The sequence below is a fragment of the Cavia porcellus genome, unplaced genomic scaffold, assembly GCF_034190915.1.
Source record: "Cavia porcellus strain 051 isolate PalLab524CR breed Dunkin Hartley unplaced genomic scaffold, mCavPor4.1 scaffold_7, whole genome shotgun sequence".
In the NCBI taxonomy this organism is placed as follows: domain Eukaryota; kingdom Metazoa; phylum Chordata; class Mammalia; order Rodentia; family Caviidae; genus Cavia; species Cavia porcellus.
The window spans coordinates 34,584,013-34,601,589 of NW_026947490.1; the positions used below are offsets into that span (position 1 = coordinate 34,584,013).

At 43.1% G+C, this 17,577-nt stretch overlaps 1 pseudogene; it reads left to right on the plus strand.

The window, feature by feature from the left end:
- Positions 1-17,270, plus strand: part of LOC100722699 (uncharacterized) — an 82,102-nt pseudogene extending 64,832 nt beyond the window's left edge.
- The last annotated feature ends 307 nt before the right edge of the window (positions 17,271-17,577 follow it).

Below are 17,577 nucleotides of genomic sequence, written 5' to 3' on the forward strand. Positions count from 1 at the left end.
AGTTGTACAGAATATATCAATCTTAGCTGTAGGTTATTATCTTTCAAAGCTTGAATTATTTCCCGCCAAGCTCTTTGTGATTTGATGGTTTGTGCTGAGAAGTCTGCTGTAATTCTGATGAGTGTTCCCATGTAAGTGATCTGTTTCTTGTCTCTGATGGCTTTTAGTATTCTGTTCTTATATTTGCTTTCTGGAATTTTGATTATTATATGCCTGGGTGTAGCTCTGTTTGGGTTGTAGGTGGCTGGGGTCCTGTATGCCTCATACATCTGAGCATCTTTACCTTTTGCTAAATTAGGGAAATTCTCCTGGATTATTTCTGTGAGTAGCTTTTGTAGTCCATTTGTTTGTGTCCCTACCTCTTCTTTTATGTTCTTAATTTGTAAGTTATAGATTCTTTTATGATCTTCTAGCCTTTGTATTATTGCTGTTTGTTTCTTTGTTATTTTTAAGAAGTTTTTCATTTAATGCTCCCATTTTACAAATCTGTCCTCCAGTTCAGATAATCTATCCTTAGTTTCTTTCAAGCTGTTATTCCAGCTTTCGATAGAGTTTTTAGTTTCCTGGTAATCTCTTTGAACCTGCTTCACATATTCTATGTTTTCTCTATTTTGTCCATTAAACAATTCTTCCCTTTTTTTCTGTCCTTCCATTCCACCATCTGTTTTTTCTTGAGCAGTGCTTAGCATTTCTCTAACTATTCTACTTATATCTTGCTTTATTTCATTAAATACTTCACTTTTGAACTCATCTATGAGGCTCTGGAGATATGGCTATGTCTATTTGTGCCGTGCCTGATATTGCATGTTTTCTGTCCTCATTATCCTTTGTATTTACCTTTCCTGGATCAGCGTGTTCTCAGGATTGGGGGCCAAGGACCTATTATTGTTGCTCCCTCTTCCCATATTTTTTGTTTATTCCATACAAGTGTAAATAGGAGGCCCAGTTTTTGTTTCTTTTCTTCTTTGTCCATTACAGTTTGTTTGAATCTGCTGGCTAGATGTTCCCACCCACTGCAGTGTGCTAGAGAGACACAGACCTGGGCAGCCTCTGCTGGTCCTGCCCCTCCAGGTCAGTCAACCTAATGAAGGCTTCACTGGTAGGGTGCACCGCTAGGTGCTGGCACCTGGTTTGGGCTAGCCTACTGGGTCTTAGTCCGAGGCGTCACCTAGGCCAGGCACTCCCCACCAATTCTGAGAGGGGAATATGTGACTAAAGTCACGACAGCATCTTGTTCCGGCTAGTCTGCCCTGTCCCAGAATGTCCTCTGTTAGAGCCTCCTAGTCCATGGAAGAATCCTCATTTCCCTCTCTCACCACAGGTTGATGCAGGGCTCCCCGCCTGTCCCGCTCTCAACTCTGTTTGCCAATTACTGCTCTCAGAGCTTTCGCATGTCTCTCTCCCTGCTGTCCCGATTCAGATGCAGCAGCAGTGGCAGGAAACCCAAATCGCAGCTTCCAGTGGTGCGAGTTCCAGCTTCCATGCTGAGATTTTATGTGTTCCTGTTATGGCACTGGGATTGCATTCCCAGTTGGTTTCTCTCAGCCCAGTTTGTTCTTGGGTCATTTGTTCTTGGGTCAGCAGGGTGTATCTCCCCTTGTTTAGGACTCCTCACTCTGCACCACTCCAGGGTTCTAAGCTGGGTATCTCAGAGAGCCTCCATAGCTGCTGTTATCTGTCCACGATGTTCCCCCAGAAGTCACATGATCATTTCTATAGATGCAGAAAAAGCTTTTGATAAGGTCCAACATTCATTCATGATAAGAACTTTACAGAGAATTGGAAAAGATGGTCTTTACCTCAGTATAATAAAGACCATCTATGACAACAGCCAGTATTATACTAAATGGCCAAAAATTGAAGGCCTTTACTTTAAAATCAGGCACAAGACAAAGATGTCCTTTATTACCACTTCTATTTAATATAGTACTGGAAATACTAGCCAGAGTAATTAGACAAGAGAGAGACGTAAAAGGGGTAAAGATAGGAAGAGAAGATGTTAAATTATCACTGTTTGCAGATGACATGATACCTACATAGAAGACTCCCTAAACTCCATTGAAAGACTCTTTGATATAATAAATAAATTCAGTAATGTAGCTGGATACAAAATCGATACTCAAAAATCAATAGCATTACTCTACACTAACAAGAAAATCACAAAAAGAGAAATAAGAGAAGCCACAACCTTCACACTAGCAACCAAAAAAAAAAAAAAAAAAAAAAAAAAAAAAAAAAAAAAAAAAAAACAAAGAAGAAATATTTAGGAATTACTCTCATGAAAGAAATGAAAGACCTATACAGGGAAAATCATAACACATGGAAAAAAGAAATTGAAGAGGATCTCAGAAAATGGAAAGACATCCCTTGCTCATGGATAGCAAGAATAAATATTGTGAAAATGGCCATTCTCCCTAAACTCTTGTACAGATTGAATGCAATTCCAATAAAAACACCATCAACATACCTCATAGATCTAGAGAAATCACTCCTAAAATTCATCTGGAGTGAGAAGAGACCTACAATAGCAAAGACAGTTCTAAGCAACAAAGGCAAGGCAGGAGACATCACAATCCCTGACTTGAAGTTATACTACAAGCAACCGCAGTAAAAGCAACATGGTACAGGAATCAAAACAAAGCCAAAGATCAATGGAATAGATTAGAAAATACAACCACAACTAAAAACACACTCAACCACCTTAAATTTGATAAAGGAGCCAAACAGGTTCACTGGAAGAATGGCAGTCTCTTTAATGGTGTTGGAAAGACTGGCTCTCCATATGCTGAAAACTAAAACTAGATCCATGCCTATCACCATGTACTAAAATAAAATCTAAATTGATCAAAGATCTGAATATTAAAACAGAAACACTAAATCTATTGGAAGACAAATTGGGTAAAAACCTTGAAGACATAGGGGTAGGTAGAGAATTCATGAACAGGACTCAAACCGCAGGAGAAATACTTCCCAGAATCAATAACTGGGACCACCTCTCATTAAAAAGTTTCTGCATGTCAAAAGAAATCTCCAGCACAGTGAAAAGAAAACCCACAAACTGGGAAAAAAATCTTAGTGAACTGTCCCTCAGACAAAGGACTTTTGTCTAAAACATACAAAAAATTTAAAAACCCTAAAATTCAAAGATCCAATCCAAAAATGGGCATCTGAGATGAATACACACTACTCAGATGAAGAAATACAAATGGCAAATAAATACATGAAAAAAATGTTCATCATCACTAGTCATTAGAGAAATGCAAATTAAAATCACCCTGAAATTCCATCTCACTCCCGAAAGAATGGCCAGGATCAAGAACACCACCACCAAGAAATGCTTGAGAGGCTGTGGAGAAAAAGGAGCTCTCCTGCACTGTTGGTGGGAGTGTAGACTGGTGCAACCATTGTGGAAGTCAATCTGGAGGTTTCTCTGAAAGCTGGGATTGGAAGTCCCATTTGTTGCAGCTATCCCACTTCTAGGCATATTCCCAGAAGAACTGAAAACATTATACCACAGTGATATATGTGCACCCATGTTTATAGCAGCACAATTTGTAATTGCCAGATCCTGGAACCTAAGTGTCCATCAACTGAGGAATGGATAAAAAAGTTGTGGTATTTTTATACAATGGAGTACTACTCAGCTATCAAGAAGGATCTCACTGAGATATTTATAAAAAATGGATGCAGCTTGAGAACATACTCATAAGTGAAATAAATCAAACTCATATTTATGAATACCAAATAGTTTCCCTACTGTAAGAAATGATTCAGATACATAAAATATGTGGTAATCACTATTCCCCATTTTGTGGCTTTGAAGTCTTATAAGGTTTTCACTCATTAATTTGAATGGCTTTACTCTGGGCTGTTTGATATTATTGCCTGTGATGATATGAACAGCTATTTTGAAGAAAACAAGACCACCATAATAGGTAGTGCTATTTAATATCATCAATCATCTGTCAGTATAAAAGTGCTGATTTAATATCATCTTGTTTTGAAGTCCCACCAAACTATTGTTCTTCTGTCTCCATTGGTTTTATCATGTTTTATCTTGCTGGGTTTTATTATATGTGATAGTATAAATAAAAATTTTTATAGGCAAAGAGATAATATAGAAACCATTGTTCATTTTTTGTTAGCTGGTTCTAAATACCCTGTAATACTTCCATTCTCTTGAATGGTTTCACACTACCTTGATATGTTTTAATGCCATAGTATACGAAGTTGTACTCAAATATTTCAAGAAAAGAGACACTATGGTAACTACTATTAAGTTGGGTTATCCTGTGGTGAAGCACTATGTTGCTGAAATTGTTATGCTTTGACCTGTATTGTTATGTTGTTATGTCCTCTTTTATCCCAATCTCCCTCTTTTTTTAAAAAAATAAATTTATTTATTATTTTATTATTTTTTTAACTAAGGAAAAAATAAAAAAATTAGCAGGATATATTATAGTAACTTTTTTATTTCCTGTTAACTTGATTTGAAGTCCTGTATTGCTCCCACTATCTTATTTTGACTGATTTTACTCTGCTCTGTTCTTTATGATAGTATCAAGTTTGAGGGTATAGGCAACTACTTTGAAGGCGATAAGATTCACTATGACACCCATTCTGGTTTGTCTATTATCTTCTTTTGAAGTCCTGTATTGTCTCCAATGTTTAGGTTTTATTGGCCTTGTTCTATACTGTTTTGTTTAATTTTATTATACCTAATGATATTGGCAATTCTATTTAAGGAAGCAAGAGGCATTATGGTAACCATTGTTGATTACCCTGTATTCTGTTTTTACATCATGTGCTATGTCCATTCTTTGTTTTGACTGACTGCTTTGTTTTGTTATATTTGGTTTTATTCTCTTCCAAAAAAAAGTAATAAGAACTACAGGAGTAATAAAACCCAAAATATGTAAATGTTGTTGTAATAAAGAGAGAAAGTGCTCTAAAAGATACAACTGCAAGTGTGTTTAGGTGTGTTAAGATAGATGACCATATTACTAAGTTTTTGTTGGATTGTTGAACACAACTGTTTGCAGTTTCACTGTTTGAATATCCACTTTGTATGCTTTAATCATGTAACTTGAACAACTATTTCTAAGATGACAATATGTAATTTATTAACTAGTGACTTCTTACTGTTTTTTTTTAAATTCTTTATTACTTGTACTCTTATACTGTTTTTTTTCCTTTAAATAAAAAAAATGGTCTGAGACTAAGGAGAACTCAGAGCTAGGCTGATATTTCTCCACAGAGCTTTGGATCCTTAGCCTGCAGAAACCAGAGCCCAGCTGAGGGAGGAGCACTCTGTCTCCACTGGGTGGGTCAACAGAGGTGCAGACAAGAGGTTACAGAATGTCATTTTCTACTTCCGTTGAACTCCTTGTCCTGCAGCACTGAGGTCTTCTCCTGCAGAGTTGGGGCCATCAGTGTAGGCGAAATGAAGTACACCGTGCTTGTTCTGTTCTGCCTAGGTCAGAACTGGGAGGAAAAAGGGACCAGGCTTGGGTAGAGAGGGGGATCAGGTGAGGTATCATATAAAACCTCTGACAAGACCGCACACTCTCTTCCAGGGCTGAGTCTCCATATGGTGCTGCAAGAACCTGCAAGTGAGTCCTCCCCAGCACTCTGTGTCCCACCCCAGCCTCAGCTCCTGGCCTTCAGTTGGTGGAACAGAGGCTTAGGCTGAGGTTTAATTACAGGGAGAGGCCTTGGAATGATCTATGGGACTTTGAAGGTCCTGGATCTAGCCTCTGATTTCCTTGCAGGGAACCTCCCCAAATCCTCTCTCTGGACTGATACAGGCTCTGTGATCCCTTGGGGGAGTTTTGTCAGCCTATGGTGTCAGGGGACAATGGGAGCCCAGAGTTACTGTCTGAAGAGAGAAGGAAGGTCAAGGTTCTTAGGAAAACCAAACTGACATGGAAACAAGATCAAGTTCTCCATCCCATATATGACAAGAGATGATGCACGGTGATATTGTTACTATCACAACCCTGCTGACTAGTCAGAACCCAGTGATGGCCTGGAGCTGATGGTGACAGGTGAGAGGACACTCAAGGTCCCAGGCCCATCCTCTGCTCTCAGGAAGGGTTTTACTCTCAGGGGTGTCTCCCTCTCACAACCCAGCCCTGGGGACAGTGTGGGAGGTGTGAGTCCATTTCATATGCTACCTCCTTCTCTCCGAGGAGTCTACAGCAAACACAGCCACTCAGTCCAGTTCATCCCTGTGTAGACATTAGGAGCCAATGTAACCTTCCAATGTAGCACAGGACAACAATGTGACAGGTTCATTTTGACTCAGGAAGGAGAAGCCACGCTCTCTTGGAACGTAGAATTCCAACATCTTCCCAATCGACAGTTCCAGGCTGTTCTTAGTGGGCCTCATGATTCTTGGTCCCAGGTGGTCATTTAGATGCTACTGCTATGACAAGGGAAGTCCCCAGGTATAGTCCATACCCAGTGACCCCCCGGAGCTCCTGGTCTCAGGTAGGAAGACCCATCCCTGTCCTCTCTCTGCAAAATGTCACCCAGGCCCTTAAACTAGAGGCCATTTTTTCTCAGTTGGAGTGAGGATGATTTGAGGACTCCATCCAAAGGAGAGTCTTTTCTCTAAGACAGCATGGGTCCTTCAATGTGGGCTCACCCTAACCCTTTGATTTGAATTTAGAAATTGGCACATGAACAGGGAAGGGTGTTGGAGCAGCCTCGTAGTTGATTTTGGACAGTGAGCAGTGGCAGGGTGCTCAGGGACAGACTTGGACATCACAATTTCCTATTTTCATTGGCAGAATCATCTACTCCCAGTCCCCCATACTCAGGGCCCATCACCACACGAGGATACACTGGAGGTCCCATCTCCCCATCCTCAGTTCCCAGCTCAAGTATTGGGATCCATCCCAAACATCCTGTGTCCAGGCTGCCTGGAGACTCTCTGCCCATCTTGGTTTTTCTCACAGCCTCAACTCCTCTTGTGTCGAGACCTGAGCTTCAAGTGGAGGTGTGGACAGGACCTGGACAGGAAAATCTTTTCTCTGTTCATTGATTTTCTTATCTATGTATTTTCTGGGTTGAGACAGCAGTGCCATGTTGCTGGATTGTGAGAGTTTGAAGTGATGAATGTAAACCCCAAACAGAGCAGGGTCATCCATTAAGCAAATCACTTCATAATCTAGACGTTGCTCATGGCCATGGTCTGGGAAGGAACCTGAAAGTTGTGATTCAGATCTTGGTGGCTTTTCTCCTCCTGGTCACCCTCCTTGTGGTCTTGTGACTGCAGCATTAGGGCCACTGCAGGAAGGCAGGTAATGAGGGAGAGGGCAACCTCAGCTGCATCCAGGGAGGAATCAGAAGCTGAATTTAAGACCCCAAAAGCTAGAGGAGCCCAGGTCTGACACCAGTGATGAGAAATCTTAGTAGATGCAATGAGGGCTCCATGTGGGTGTCACAAGCCTGCCTCCTTCTCATCACCAGGATCCAGCTCTGCTGGCACCTGCCAAGAAGACTCCCACAGCCACCAGGTAAATCATCTTCCTTCCATCTATTGCCTCTCACCCCATGGTTCCCAAATCTTCCTCAGTGAATGATTTCACTTGTTTAAATCTGTGCCTCTTGAATTCAAGGCCCTGAGCTCCCTCAGGGCAAGGCCCCTCTTCTGTGTCTCCTCTGTGTACCTCACGAAGCTCTCTGCAGGCTGCTGCCCAGGGCGTGAGGAGTGGTATCCTGTGGTCCGACCTCTTCCTGCAGTCTCCATCAGCAGCCCTGCAGGGAGCACTGCCTCCTTGAAGGATCACTGTCTGTGAGGCTGGGAGTGTGGCTGACGCCCATCAGCACCAAGCAGTCTGTGTCCTCAGGGCAGCCCAGAGCAAGGGACAGGCAGACAGTGGTGACAGAGCACTGGCCAGCCACAGAGACCCAGGGAATGCACAGTGCTGTGAGCCACGCTTGGCAGGGAAGGGGAAGTGCCTATGGGAAGAGAAGGAAAGGCTCTAGGGAACAGCGCAGAGGGTGCACATGTGTGTCAGGAGAGACCTGAATACAGGACATTCCTGTGACTGTCCCAGGGAGAAGAATTCCTGCCTGTAGTGAAATATCCCAAGCCCTGAAAGAAAATAACCTCCATCCCAGATTGATATAGCCTGCTAAACTGTCTCTAGAGATTAATGAAGAAACAAGATGCTTCCAAGACAAAGAAGAACTTGGGAAATTCACAACCACCAATATAACTCTACAGGGAATACTGCAGGGCATTCTAGAGAGAGAGAGAAAAGTACTAGGATTCCAGGAACAGTGGCAGAGAGGCCTCAATGAATGGGGCAGAAAACAGAATGAAGAAGATAAGGAAACAACTGAATGCAAACAAAAGCATAACAGAAATGAGGCAGGGAAGATTTTATTCAAAACTGATATGACTGATAGTATCAAGTCTGAGAGTATAGGCAACTACACTGAAGATGACAAGACTCTACAATATGCATTCTGGTTTGATAACTGCCTGTTTTTGAAGTCTATACTATATACAAGGTTGTGTTTTTATTAATACTGTTACGTAATGATATATTCAATTATAGCTTGTCTGATGATATAGCGAATTCTATTGGAGATAACAAGAGACAACACAGGAACCATGGTAGAATTCTGTGTACAATGGTCTTATATGTTTATTTTATTTCATGTGTTTATAGGAATATGTTTTGTTTTGACATGCTTTGTTTTGTTTCTTCCTCTAATATAGAAAGGATAGAAATACATGTTAAGATTCATGCATATATAGAATCTGTAAACACTTTATGAGAACAGATCTTATGACACATGATGAAATGAACAGATACTTTGAAGAAAAAGAGACACTAAAATACCCAGGGCTGTTCCTGGAGTGTCATAATGTGAAACCACCAATAGTATTATTCTTTGTTCAGAGTGATATAGCCTGCTTGGGTTTATTCAATGTCAACATAATTGAAGATATGGATAACTGCATGTATGTTTAAGTGTATAGGATTGGTAACCATATTTCTAAATTTTTGTTGGATAGTTGAATAGAACTGGTTGCAATCTGACTGTTTGAATCCCCACTGTATATACTCCACTTTAGTATCTTGAATAACTACTTATAAGAGGACAATATGTAATCATCAACTAGTGATTTCTTACTGTTTATTTTTTCTTTGAAATTATGTATTATTTCTACCTGTTTTCTGTTTTTTTTAGTCTTTCTTTAAATTAAATTTTTAAAAAAAGGCACTACAGTACCCAATGCTGATCACAGAGTGTCAGGATGTGAAATTCCACAATACTATTATTCTTTGTTCAGAATGATTTTAACCTGATTTAGTTTGTTTAATCTCAACCTAAATGAAGATATAGATAACTGAATGTATGTTTATGTGTATAGGATTGACAACCATGTTACTAAGTTTTTGTTGGACAGTTGAACAGAACTGTTTGCTATACGGCGCCGCGGGCAACGAAAGACGTAACTGTGTTTGGATCAGCTCTCAATATTTATTGTGTACAGCGATGCTGGATCTGACAAGATCCGCCACCCTCAAGTTTCTTCCTCTTCTGCCCGTTGGGGGCAGAAACACACACTTATATAGGATCTGAGTAACCAATCAATACGAAGCAGAAGTCGCATGCTGATAGGCCACAGTCACCAGTAGCTAGGTAGACACTCATTTTGGCAGGGTTGTTTGCACAGCAACAGGGACCCGGAAGCAGGAAACGGGCGCCATCTTAGGGGAGCGGCTCGAGCAACCCCCAACATCTCCCCCTTTTTTATTTAAATTTGATACACAAATCACATGGGTCTTTTCCCCTCCGCCCATATACTGTGGCCAGTGCCAAAAGAAAAGGGGAAGGCCCAAGACAGGCCGGGACAAGAGAGAGTGCAGAGGTCTATACCCCACTGTGCACCATCTCATTCTATGCATATCTTTGCGCTAAGACCATGCTTGAGATGGGGTGCTCATTTTTCGCAGGGCCAGGCATTATTGAGCGGAACCTGGATGCATATAGACATGCATTCCTATCACCCCCTGTTCAGCTCAACCAGGGTGGATGATACTGCAGTACCCTTGGTCTCGCATCTCATTGCCCCTGTTATTCGTACTCCCCAACACATCCGAGGAGGAAGAGGAGGAGGAGGACCCATGGGTGCAAACAGCCAATTTAAATCTGATGTTCTGCCAGGCACAACAAATAGGCCGCAGCCAGTCCCCCTGTCGGGCCCTGTCCTGTAAGTTGCATAGCGGCCAGCGCTGTAAGCCTAACTTGTTGTTGAGTGTGCATTAATCGATCAAGCAAACACTTAATGACCACTAAGCCTACTAGTATGGCTACAGCTATGAGGACCCAAGTGGTGAGGTTAGGCCACGAGAACCATGACGTTACACGATCCCACAAGGATTTCAGGACTGTCCCCAGACTATCAAGGTCATAGGTTACTGGCTTTAGGCGGATGTTGTCCATGCGATCAATGGCACCGAACACCTCTGTGGAGATGTTTTTAAAAGTAGGAAGGTAGGTGTTTTGGAGCCAGTGAGTCACCTTTTTGGTAGTGCCAGTTAAATTAGTGCGAGCGGGGGTCACGCAGAGGCGGGCAAACAGCCATCTTTGATCACATAGCTGCGTGGCTACATTCCAAAGGTTGTCAATCTCTTGTCCGATTTTGTCAATCTCCTTTTGGATCTCTAAGATGGTCTGGCTGTTAAGTTCAATGAGGAGCTCTTGTCTCCTCAAGGCGTAGGCGGTCTCATTGGCAAGATTGTTGACTGCTTCCATGGTCAAGGCTATCTGATTCATGGTCCATGCTTGCAACACCTTTTGGCCTATGGCTGGGACAAAAACAGAAGCAGCAACTCCGAGAGCATTAATAAGCCAATCTTTAACACTTCTAGTCTGTCTGGAGGGTAACTGAGAAGCTGAAATCTGTTGGAATACCGGACCCACCCAAGAATTTGTCTCTACTGGTACCCAAAGAAAGCTTGGGTGATATACCAAGACAGCGAAGGACGGGTGTCCATTCCAGCAGTTAGATAAACTGCAGAGAGAGTCGGTTTCATTGCAAAGTTGGAAGTTATGTATGGTGGCAAGGAGAAATAGGTAGGGTGGGTCCACACAAACATAATTATGAAGGGGGGTAGTGCTATTGCTTTCACTATTGCTCGTGGATGTACTATGGAGCGTTCCATTAAGGGTGAGAAATGGCCTCAGGTCGAGACAAGCCTTTAACGGGTTGCATATCTGATGTCCTGTAAATACCTGTGGCCCTTGAAATGCTCTATATCACAATGTCCAGTATAATTCATGAAGGAATTATGGTGTAGCTGTGGGCAAGCAATGGCGCCAGAAAAGATTTTGCATAATATCAATAATAAGGCAGGATGATGAGAGGGAACACAAGGGTCCATCCATGGATGTTCCAACGGATGAGGGGACCGATTGCAATCTTTAAGATCTATGGAGGGCCATCTTACCTCCATCTTGAGGCAGCGTGTTATATTACCTTGCTGGCTTACAGAATCAAGACATTCTCTGCGTGTCCAATTGAGGAAGTTAATGAACGGGCGAGAATCATTATATAATGCATAGGACTCGTTGCAGGTGAAGTTAGGATAGGAGAAAACAAGGGTATCTTCTTTCAGCAGAAAGGAAGCATTAAAGGGGAAAAGGCTTGGGGAAGTTCGCTTATAGGGGAGCGATATAGAAGAGTCATTAGGCACAAATACCGTGGGAACACTAGGAGACAGCGCAGAAAAAGGGGCTAGAGTAGGGGGATGCCTCCAGAGTCCCCACAGATATGTGGTCGGCTCTGGGTGCGCCATGGCAGGATGGAGCACATACAACAGACAGAGGACAAGATTACTTATCCGGATCCCTGGGTGTTTGTCCTCCCAGCGATGCTTTTCCTCCATCTTTTGATGAGTCATCTTGGGTTTCCTGGTATGCTGGCTGAGGGTTCACCGTTCGTACCAACCGCTCGGGGATCCACAGGGGTCCGCGGCCTGGTTCCTGTGGGAAGACACATACCGCACCTCGGGTCCAGCTGACTACTGGATCCGGGCCCATCCATTGTCCTGTGAGGACATCCTTCCATCTCACTAGGCCTTTATCAGAAGGAGATGGATTGCAATGCTCCGCAGCAGGAGAATGATTATCATTATTGAGGTTCAAAAAATTTACGGTAAATAGTGCAAGGGATAACCTCCCTCTGGGTGGTAGGTGTGACCAGACTCTCTGATGAAAAGAGCGCCCCCCACTGGTCACAGGTGGGGGTGGCAGTCCGGGAAGTAACTCCTCCCCCTGCCACGGCGGTGCAGTGGGCCACGGTGCCCCCAAGGGGGCAATCGCAGGCTGTAAGGCCTCATAGGGCTGAAGGAATCTCAACTCCTGTCGTAAGTCAGCGTACCCGGGACAGGAAGGCATCGATTTTCTCAACCCATGTTTAGTATCTTTAACAATGTCCTTAGTGTCAAGGGCCGCGACATCATCTGGGTCATCCGAATCCGACCCCGAGTCCTCAGAGCTATCAGAGAGCTCTGGGGCAGGTTTAAGCGGTGGATCTAGCTCCTCAGAACATTCGGAACGGGCCCTGGCAAAAGTCTGGCTGAATGTAGCCCGGGGGCGTCCTCATCCGCCAAGCAGGTCCTAACTAGCTCCCATAGGGGGATGACCATTGGGTCCAAATTACCCCCTTCCTTTGCATGTAACAAATCCTTGCCCAATTTTTTCCAGGAAGGAAGAGTCAGGGAACCTGTAGGCCAGAACCAAGGTGCCAAGTCATTGAGGTGATCCAGGAAGTGAGACATGGTATCCTGGCTAATCTGGATGCCTCGGGATTTTAACAGAACTCTCAATGAAGCAGCGAGGGGTTTACGGGCAGCGTTGCCCATGGCATCGAAAGCAAAAGTAAGGAAGGCAAGCGAGCTAGAGAATATAACAGTGGCGTCTATGTGTGAGACGCCTCAGAGCTTATCGGGCGCGTCCACCCGACCCAGGTGACCCAGTACTCACCTGACCTAGGTATTTATCCGCTGTATCATGCGTAGCTGACCCAGGGTGTTGAGAAGAGGCGCTCCCGGTCCTCCGCTGTTATTAGACCAGATCTTCCATTACTCGCAGATCGCGATGGAGGTCACGCCCGCCGCGTCCCTTGGCCAGAGAGAGCACAGCGGTCAAATAAATTAGTCCCCGTACGGGCCACCAGTTATACAGCACCGCGGGCAATGAAAGACGTAACTGTGTTTGGATCAGCTCTCAATATTTATTGTGTACAGCGATGCTGGATCTGACAAGATCTGCCACCCTCAAGTTTCTTCCTCTTCTGCCCGTTGGGGGCAGAAACACACACTTATATAGGATCTGAGTAACCAATCAATACGAAGCAGAAGTCGCATGCTGATAGGCCACAGTCACCGGTAGCTAGGTAGACACTCATTTTGGCAGGGTTGTTTGCGCGGCAACAGGGACCCGGAAGCAGGAAACGGGCGCCATCTTAGGGGAGCGGCTCGAGCAACCCCCAACAGTTTGCAGTCTCACTGTTTGAAGTCCCACTTTACATATTCCACTCATGTACCTTGAACAACTATTTGTAAAAGAACAATAGGTAAACATTAACTTGTGATTTCTTACTGTTTATTTTTTCTCTGAACGTATGTGTTATTTCTACCTTTTTTCTGTTTTGCTTAGTCTTTCTTTATATAAAATTTTTAAAAAGATACCTGATGCCCAAAGTTGGGAAAGGAAAGGCTTATTGTTTATAGTTTTTGGAGGTTTTAGTCATGCTTAGTTGGCTCCAAGGCAGGGTGGTATGATGGGGCCGCAGTTTATGGAGACTGCAAACAGAAAAATGGAAACTGGCAAGAGAGAGAGAGATATATCTTTTTCTGCCATTACATTGTATGCTGGCTTCACCCCTATGTGGGTGTAGCACTGGCACCATCTATCTAACCTCTAGACCATAAACCAATCACAAATGCATAATGCAAAGGCATGAGGTAGGGGGCAGTGACATAAAAGATGACAATGGGGTTGTCCCAAGAATCAAGGCTGGGTGGGTAATTCAGATGATCAGTGTATTTTACTGCATTTACAGAAAAAAAGGATAAATGTGTTCACCTACACAGATTGAAAAAAAGAGTTCCATGGAAAGCCAGAAGGTGTTCACAATTTTAAATAATAGGGCGAGTGCTCAATTGAATTGGATGGAATTTACAAAGCACCTTGAAAAATCCTCCTACTTACAAAGAAACTTGATATCTTTACCTCAAGAATTAGGAAAGAGAGAAGGACCTGTGTTGCTGGACTCATGTTCAACATTTCTCTAGATCCAGGCAAAGATTGAAGGCAAGATGATGACAGCAAATAGCAATGACATGATGACAGAGAAAGCTAAATAGGCTGTGACTCTTCAGAAATTGTTAGAGTCATCATGTGAAGGCAGCTTGAATCTGTTTCTATAAAACAGAAATTCTTTAGGAGGAACATAATAAACATATCAAAATATAGGAGGCAAAATTAAAATTAATGTCTCCAGACATTTGTGGATTCCAGGAAAATCAGATAGAGCTGAATCAACAGGGGGAACAAAAGAGCCCTCAGCCTGTGCACCAAGGAAAACCAGGTGGTAAGAAAACACCCAGGGTGACAGGATTAGGAAGTGTTTCCAGGTGGGAGGGAGAGCCTTGGGAGGATTAGGAGGACAGAGAGGAAAATAGGATGCAGAGAAGAAAGGGCACAATCCCACACCCAGGAAGTGACCTAGGATAGTCTCTCAGGGGAGGGACAAAGGGGCTGTTCCCAGTCAGGTCATCATCAGGCTCCCAAGTGAACAGGCTGGAGAGGTCATGATGGGACTTCCCTTCCTGAGCTAGGTTCCAGGAGCCTCCCCTGCTCCCAGGAGTCAGGACAAGGGGAAACTGAGTTAGGCCGTGGCAGGGGTGGTTGTGAGGGAGGGACCCTAGAAAATACTCCCAGTGTGTGTTGGCCCATTGGTCTGTTGGGAAGAGCAAGCTGAGAAAGCTTTCTCTTCATGTGTGGGCTTTTGTATTCTATCTCAGGAGCTATCTGAATGTGACCTCTAGGATTCCTTCATTTCTGATCTCATGAGCATTCTGTGATGTCTCCAGGCTCCATGGGAATAGATGGGAGAGGCATTTTGGTGAGTTGGTGACAAGCCACAAAAGTTGTCTTCTAGCCACCTTCATTACACATTTTGCAGAGAGTCTGAGGCTGCAGCCCCTCCCCACACCTGTGATCCCTGAGCCCTGTCAGACACAGGCAGGAGGCTGCTCAGCCTAATCAGGACCAACTGCGGGTAAGACTGAGCCCCCAGCACAGCTGCTCCTGCAGAGAGAAACAACAAGGCTGTGGGCACCGCCAAGCACAGCCCCTCTTGAGTCCCTTGGGGCCTCTGAGCTCAGTGCTCATCTGAGACTCAGGAGGGGCCAGCGCTGTTCCCTGGGTCACTGGGGTCTCTGCCCAGCAGGTCTGGAGTGCAGTGTTGCTTAATTCTGTTACGCATTTGGGTTTCACACTTGTGTATTGCAGTGTCTTTTTCTCTAAAAACAAGAATTTCCTGTGAAAATTCCAACACATGAATTTATACATTAAAAAGTACATAATAAGATGTTTAAAATTGTGTTGTATTGTGAACTTCAGCAATATTTAAAGTTTCATTTAGTGGAATTGTGTATATACACAGGAAATTTGTAATGTGATTCACTATTTTAAAAATTGGTGATTTAAGTCTTGACTTTATGTTTTCAGAATAATAATGTTATGCAGGGAAGCTACTGGTTTGTGTGTATTAATTTTATTTCATATTATCTTAAGATTCTCTTCCAATAAATTTTTAATAATCTAGGATTCATTGATAAAAGATATGTCAAGCAAAATTTATTTCAGAATTGCATACCTACCCTTATTGTTATTATATAAATATATTGATATTTTATTATATCTAGATATACTTATTTCATATCCAAGGAGATTAACCTTTATTGTCTCTCTGTCTCTGTCTCTGTCTCTGTGTCTCTCTCTCTGTCACTCTCTAGTGTACTAGAGTAAGGACTTAACCGAGAAAACATGACAGATCATTTGTTCAGGAAAATAACTGTAGGCAGAGACTCAGGAGTCAGGAAATTACCTGGGATGAATGTTCTAGAAGCACACATATAATGATTGTGCTTACAGTGTATGTTTTATATGTTTGCATTTCTTTTCACTTTCATCCACATCCTTTATTTATTATGCTTGCATCTTTTTACATATTTACCATAGGTCATTCTACAAGGATTTACATATGTGTGAACTAGATGCACTGATTTTAGGAAAGCCTTACATTTTCACCTTGTGATATACAGACATGTGTGTGTTACCCTGCAGGTGTTTGAAACCATGAGGTCATCACTTAAGGTGAGGTTACAAGGATAAGAGGATCTGGGGGTCCTGGCTGGGTCACAAGCCCAGATGTTCACCTCCATGAACCTGAGCTTCAGGAGCCTGAGGGTCAGAGCTTCATGCCTGCACCCTGGTTCTCAGTCAGTGAATGATGGGAAACTCATCTCCAGGAGAATCACAGTACATTGTGCTGTGTTCCAGATAAACCAAGAGCTCACAGTGTTCGCTTATTTCCACACTGGGAATCATGTTTCTTTTCAGTTCTGAGCTTTTGAACTCAGACAGTCTTGGTTCCTTAGTGACTTAGGTCCAAATTCTGAATTAATAGAGCTGAGTGAGGGTGAAGGCTCCCCAACAGTGAAAGACCTCCTACGGATTTCATGAAGTCATATCATGATGGTAAGATAGAAGTTTGTGAAGCTGAGTAAAAAGGCTCTGGTCCTGCAGTGATTCATACATTTGTTCTTCTTCCTTGACTCTTAGGAGCGATGGAGACCCTCAGCCCATCACAAACCCAGTGACACTCCAAAACTGGTGAGCAAGAGAATTCTTATGGAGCAGGATTCACAGGTCTTTGGGAAGGCAGGTGCACTCACTGGATATTCAGGAATCCTGGGGTGATTTTAGTTTTTTTCTGACCTCTTTGTCACTAATTCCTGGCTTCAAACCCCAGGGTCACAGAGTGGACAATCTCATCAGGATGGGCCTGGCTGACCTGGTCCTGGTGGTCCTCAGGATTCCACTATCTTAGTCTCTGCACAGCCAGAGAAGGATCCACGTGCAGTCAGGAGCTGAACATGTGAGAGAGAACACTCACTGAGCACTCACAGTGGTGGAGACATGGAAATAAATATTTCTTTTTGGGATGTGCTTTGAATTTCATTATGCATGTGGGTTATCACCCGTGTTCAACCTATTCAGCCCAATAGTTGAGGATTTTCATAATGTCCAGCATCTCATGGGAGCTGATCTCCACCATCACACAGAGGAGGAGAAAAGAACTACACTACTGTTTTTGATACAAAGACTGTTATTAGCCTAGGGTAAAAAAAGAATGAACAGCAATAACCATGCCACCATTCACAATATATAGGAAATCAGTGAAAATAATAGAGCTTAAACTGCTCAGATATTGACATGCCATAAGTATGCAAAAAGGCTACAGCTATACCA